Source organism: Triticum urartu, chromosome 1, assembly GCF_003073215.2.
Source record: "Triticum urartu cultivar G1812 chromosome 1, Tu2.1, whole genome shotgun sequence".
Classification (NCBI taxonomy): domain Eukaryota; kingdom Viridiplantae; phylum Streptophyta; class Magnoliopsida; order Poales; family Poaceae; genus Triticum; species Triticum urartu.
In genome coordinates, this window is record NC_053022.1 from 358,229,998 (window position 1) to 358,237,272 (window position 7,275).

The window sequence follows — 7,275 nt, forward strand, 5'->3', positions numbered from 1 at the left end:
CACTTGTACCTTAATATTTAGTGAGAGATCATCTTATAATGCTACCGTCAATCAAGCAGAATAAGATGCATGAAGGATAAACATCACATGCAATCAATATAAGTGATATGATATGGCCATCATCATCTTGTGCATGTGATCTCCATCTCCAATGCACCATCATGATCACCATCGTCACCGGCGCGATACCTTGATCTCCATCGTAGCATCGTTGTCGTCTCGCCAACTATTGCTTCTATGACTATCGCTACCGCTTAGTGATAAAGTAAAGCAATTACAGGGCGATTGCATTGCATATAATAAAGCGACAACCATATGGCTCCTGCCAGTTGCCGATAACTCCATTACAAAACATGATCATCTCATACAATAAAATATAGCATCATGCCTTGGCCATATCACTGATAACCCGCAAGTATAGGGGGTCGCAATAGTTTTCAAGGGTAAAGTATTCAACCTAAATTTATTGATTCGACACAAGGGGAGCCAAAGAATACTCTCAAGTATTAGCAGTTGAGTTGTCAATTCAACCACACCTGGAAACTTAATATCTGCAGCAAAGTATTTAGTAGCAAAGTAATGTGATAGTAGTGATAACGGTAACAAAAGGTAATGGTAGTAAAAGCAATGTTTTTGGTATTTTGTAGTGATGATAGCAATAGCAACGGGAAAGTAAATAAGGGAAGAACAATATGTGGAAAGCTCGTAGGCAATGGATCGGTGATGGAGAATTATGCCGGATGCGGTTCATCATGTAACAGTCATAACCTAGGGTGACACAGAACTAGCTCCAGTTCGTCAATGTAATGTAGGCATGTATTCCGAATATAGTCATACGTGCTTATGGAAAAGAACTTGCATGACATCTTTTGTCCTACCCTCCCGTGGCAGCGAGGTCCTTACGGAAACTAAGGGATATTAAGGCCTCCTTTTAATAGAGAATCGGAACAAAGCATTAACACATAGTGAATACATGAACTCCTCAAACTACGGTCGTCACCGGTAAGTATCCCGATTATTGTCACTTCAGGGTTAACGGATCATAACACATAATAGGTGACTATAGACTTGCAAGATAGGATCAAGAACACTCATATATTGATGAAAACATAATAGGTTCAGATCTGAAATCATGGCACTCGGGCTCTAGTGACAAGCATTAAGCATAGCAAAGTCATAGCAACATCAATCTTAGAACATAGTGCACACTAGGGATCAAACCCTAACAAAACTAACTCGATTACATGATAGATCTCATCCAATCCATCACCGTCCAGCAAGCCTACGATGGAATTACTCACGCACGGCGGTGAGCATCATGAAATTGGTGATGGAGGATGGTTGATGATGACGATGGCGACGGATTCCCCTCTCCGGAGCCCCGGACGGACTCCAGATCAGTCCTCCCGAGAGGTTTTAGGGCTTGGCGGCGGCACCGCATCGTAAAACGTGATGATTTCTTCTCTCTGATTTTTTTTCTCCCCGAAACTCAATATATGGAGTTGGAGTTGGAGTCGGAGAGGCAACAGGGGGCCCACGAGGTAGGGGGCGCGCCCGCCACTCTCATGGGCAGGTGGTGGGCCCCCTGGCCTTCATCTTTTGCAGGTATTTTTCTTATTTTATGAAAAGTGGCTCCGTGAAGTTTCAGGTCATTCTGAGAACGTTTGCTCCTGCACATAAATAACACCATGGTAATTCTGCTGAAAACAACGTCAGTCCGGGTTAGTTCCATTCAAATCATGCAAGTTAGAGTCCAAAACAAGGGCAAAAGTGTTTGGAAAAGTAGATACGTTGGAGACGTATCAACTCCCCCAAACTTAAACCTTTGCTTGTCCTCAAGCAATTCAGTTGACAAACTGAAAGTGATAAAGAAAAACTTTTACAAAGTCTGTTTGCTCTTGTTGTTGTAAATATGTAAAGCCAGCATTCAAGTTTTTAGCAAAGATTATAACTAACCACATTCACAATAACGCATAGATCTCAAGTTTACTCATATCAATAGCATAATCAACTAGCGAGCCATAATAATAAATCTCGGATGACAACACTTTCTCAAAACAATCATAATATGATATAACAAGGTGGTATCTCGCTAGCCCTTTCTGAGACCGCAAAACATAAATGCAGAGCACCTTTAAAGACCAAGGACTGACTAGACATTGTAATTCATGGTAAAAGAGATCCAATCAAGTCATACTCAATGTAAACTAACAGTAATGAATGCAAATGACAGCGGTGCTCTCTAACTGGTGCTTTTTAATAAGAGGATGATGACTCAGCATAAAAGTAAATAGATAGGCCCTTCGCAGAGGGAAGCAGGGATTTGTAGAGGTGCCAGAGCTCGGTTTTGAAACAGAGGTGAATAATATTTTGAGCGATATACTTTCATTGTCAACATAACAACCAAGAGATGGCGATATCTTCCATGCTACACACATTATAGGCGGTTCCCAAACAGAATGGTAAAGTTTATACTCCCCCTTCCACCAACAAGCATCAATCCATGCTTGCTCGAAACAACGAGTGCCTCCAACTAACAAGAGTCCCAGAGGGAGTTTTGTTTGCAATTATTTTGATTTAGTTTGCATAAAGCATGGGACTGGGCATCCCGGTGACCAGCCATTTATCTCGTGAGTGAGGAGCGGAGTCCACTCCTCTTGAGAATAACCCGCCTAACATGGAAGATACAGACAGCCCTAGTTGACACATGAGCTATTCGAGCATACAAAACAGGATATTTATTTGAAGGTTTAGAGTTTGGCACATGCAAATTTACTTGGAACGGCAGGTAGATACCGTATATAGGTAGGTATAGTGGACTCATGTGGAATAACTTTGGGGTTTAAGGGATTGGATGCACAAGCAGTATTCCCGCTTAGTACAGGTGAAGGCTAGCAAAAGACTGGGAAGCGACCAGCTAGAGAGCGACAACAGTCATGAACATGCATTAAAATTAATCAACACCGAGTGCAAGCACGAGTAGGATATAATCCACCATGAACATAAATATCATGAAGGCTATGTTGATTTTGTTTCAACTACATGCGTGAACATGCGCCAAGTCAAGTCACTTAAATCATTCAGAGGAGGATACCACCCTATCATACCACATCATAACTATCTCAATAGCATGTTGGCACGCAAGGTAAACCATTATAACTCATAGCTAATCAAGCATGGCACAAGAAACTATGATCTCTAATTGTCATTGCAAACATGTTTATTCATAATAGGCCGAATCAGGAATGATGAACTAATCATATTTACAAAAACAAAAGAGGTCGAGTTCATACCAGCTTTTCTCATCTCAGTCAGTCCATCATATATCGTCATAATTGCCTTTCACTTGCACGACCGAATGATGTGAATGATAATAATAGTGCACGTGCATTGGACTAAGCTGGAATCTGCAGGCATTCAATAAACAGGAGAAGACAAGGCAATATGGGCTGTTTTGTCAAATAAACAATAATGCATATAAGAGCCACTTCAACAATTTAATCAAGGTCTTCTCCTATCGACCCCCAAAGAAAAGAAAAGAAATAAAACTATTTACACGGGAAAGCTCCCAACAAGCAAAAGAAGAACATGAAATCTTTTTGGGTTTTCTTTTTAATTACTACTATAAGCATGGAAATTAAACTAACTAAAAGCTACAACTATTTTTTTGGTTTTTCTTAAGGTTTATTAAACACACAAGAAGAAAGCATAAAAAAGGAAATTAAACTAGCATGGATGATACAATGAAAAAGTATGAGCACCGACATCTAGCAATGAGTGTGTGAGCATAAATGTAATGTCGGTGGGAAATACGTACTCCCCCAAGCTTAGGCTTTTGGCCTAAGTTGGTCTATGGCCACGGCTGGCCTGGCGGATATCCATAATAGTAGCTGGGGTTGTACTGCGATGCAGCGGCTATCGCCTGCTGAGCTGCAGCATGGCGACGAGCGGCCTCCTCTCTCCTCTCATACTCATCTGCCTCCTCTCTAGTAATAGTATATCTTCCTCTTGCCTGATAATCAAAGAAGGCAGGAGCAGGGAGAGTAATACGGATAGCACGGCGTTTGTCAAAGATTAGTCGATACTGGAGAGGTGATTCGTTCCTATCGACAAACTGGTGGTGAACCATAGCATTAAAATCTAGATAAGCAGGAGGTAATTCAATATCATCTTCGCGTATGGCTATACCAAGAAAATTAGCTATGCGTGTTGCATAAATTCCACCAAAGAAATCTCCATTAAGTCTATTAAGATGCAACCTACGTGCAACAATGGCTCCCAAATTATATGATTTGTCTCCTGACACGGCACTCCTAAGAATATGAGATCGGGGACACACATGTGACATGCCTCATCTTTACCATTAATGCATCTACCTATAAATAGAGAAAAATAATGTATAGCTGGAAAGTGAATGCTCCCTATGGTAGCTTGTGTAATATCTCTAGATTCTCCCATAGTTATGCTAGCAAGAAAATCTCTAAATTCAGATTTGCGAGGATCCCTTATACTACCCCATTGTGGAAGTTTGCAAGCAGTGGTAAAATCCTCTAAGTCCATAGTGTAAGATTTATCATAAAGATCAAACAGGACAGTTGAAGAATTACGTGAAGTTGAAAATTCAAACCTCCTCACAAAGGTACTGGTGAGGTTGTGGTACTGGTTGCACTTCTCTTCCTCGAAGCTCACAAGATCAGCGTTACGCAAATATGCGTTGAATTCTTCCTTAATTCCCGCTCGATCCATAAAATTCTCAGAAGGCCACTCACAAGGACGCACTGGAGCGTCTCTTGGTGGCTCTTCATCAGCATCACGCATTGCAAGCCTGGGTCCTTGATTCCTTGAAGAACCACCTTGGAACATTTTCCTAAGCATATTTCTTCCTCTGAAAATTTTTAGTAACTTCAAAATAAAAGTAAACCAAACTCAATAATATTGATAGCAACTACTCCTACAAGTGCCTAGGGCCTGTACCATGCATCAAAACTACTTTTGACCATATAAATTTGACATGCAAGCTCAAGAACAGGGTCACCTAAGCAGCAAAAATTTGCAATGAATAAAGCACTAGAACAAAAACTAATTGGACTAATGGAGGAGTCACATGCCAAGGAACAATCTCCCCAAGCAGTTTTGTGAGAGGTGCTTTGAGCAAGGAGATTGAAAATGGCAGCAAAGTGAGCTAGAACTCGTGCTTGAGCTGGATATTCGTGTTTGGGGGAGGAAGAAGAAGTGTGTGGGTGCAGGAATAAGTGGAGGAGGGCCACCGTGGGCCCACGAGGCAGGGGGCGCGCCCTCCACCCTCATGGGCAGGTGTTTGGCCCCCCTGCTGTGTTCTTTGTGCCAAATATTCTCAAATATTCTAGAAAAAACATATTTAAATTTCAGGGCATTTGGAGAACTTTTATTTTCAAGGTATTTTTATATTGCACGGATAATCAGATAACAGACAGAAAAATATTTATTTTTATTTTATTTAATATAAATAACAGAAAGTAAAAGTGTGGTACAGAAGGTTGTGCCTTCTAGTTTCATCCATCTCATGATCATCAAAAGGAACCCACTAACAAGGTTGATCAAGTCTTGTTAACGAACTCATTCCGAATAACATGGAACCGGAGAAATTTCGAATAACACTATGTTACCTCAACGGGGATATGCACATCCCCAATAATAAGAATATCATATTTCTTCTTGACAGTAGGAAGAGGAAATTCAAAACCTCCAAATATAATCGATGGACTTTTTCCAATAGAATTGATACTATGAACTTGAGGTTGTTTCCTCGGAAAGTGTACCGTATGCTCATTACCATTAACATGAAAAGTGACATTGCCTTTAGTGCAATCAATAACGGCCCCTGCAGTATTCAAAAAGGGTCTTCCAAGAATAATAGACATACTATCTTCCTCGGGAATATCAAGAATAACAAAGTCCGTTAAAATAGTAACGTTTGCAACTACAACAGGCACATCCTCACAAATACCGACAGGTATAGCAGTTGATTTATCAGCCATTTGCAAAGATATTTCAGTAGGTGTCAACTTATTCAAATCAAGTCTACGATATAAAGAGAGGGGCATAACACTAACACTGGCTCCAAGATCACATAAAGTAGTTTTAACATAATTTCTTTTAATGGAGCATGGTATAGTTGGTACACCGGGATCTCCAAGTTTCTTTGGTATTCCACCCTTAAAAGTATAATTAGCAAGCATGGTGGAAATTTCAGCTTCCGTTATCTTGCTTTTATTTGTAATAATATCTTTCATGTACTTAGCATAAGGATTGGTTTTAAGCATATCAGTTAATCGCATACGCAAAAAGATAGGTCTAATCATTTTAGCAAAGCGTTCAAAATCCTCATCATCCTTTTTCTTGGATGGTTTGGGAGGAAAAGGCATGGGTTTCTGAACCCAAGGCTCTCTTTCTTTACCATGTTTCCTAGCAACAAAGTCTTTCTTATCATGACGTTGATTCTTTGATTGTGGGTTATCAAGATCAACAGCAGGTTCAATTTCTATGTCATTATAATTACTAGGTTGAGCATCATTATGAACATTATCATTAACATTATCACTAGTTTCAAGTTCATTACCAGATTAAGTTTCAGCATCAGAAATAGAAATATCATTTGGATTCTCAGGTGTTTCAACAATAGGATCACTAGAAGCATGCAAAGTCTTATCATTTTTCTTTTTCTTCCTTTTAGAAGGACTAGGTGCATCTATATTATTTCTCTGAGAATCTTGCTCAATTCTCTTAGGGTGACCTTCAGGATACAAAGGTTCCTGAGTCATTCTACCAGTTCTAGTAGCCACTCTAACATCATTATCATTATCCTTACTATTCAATTCATTGAGCAAATCATTTTGAGCTTTAAGTACTTGTTCTACTTGAGTGGTAACCATAGAAGCATGTTTACTAATAAGTTTAAGTTCACCTTTAACATTAGCCATATAATCACCCAAGTGTTCAAGCATATTTGAATTGTATTTCAATTATCTACCAAAATAGGCATTAAAGTCTTCTTGCTTAGCCATAAATTTATCAAACTCATCTAAGCATGGGCTAGCAAATTTAGTAAATGGGATTTCAGCTTTATCATATCTGTAGAGAGAATTTACCTTTACTACCTGGGTCGGGTTATAAAGACCATGAGTTTCTTCAATAGGTAATGGATTAAGATTATATGTTTCTTCAACAGGCAGTAAGTTAAGACCATGTATTTCTTCAATATGAGGTAAATTCTTAACATCTTCAGCTTTAATATCT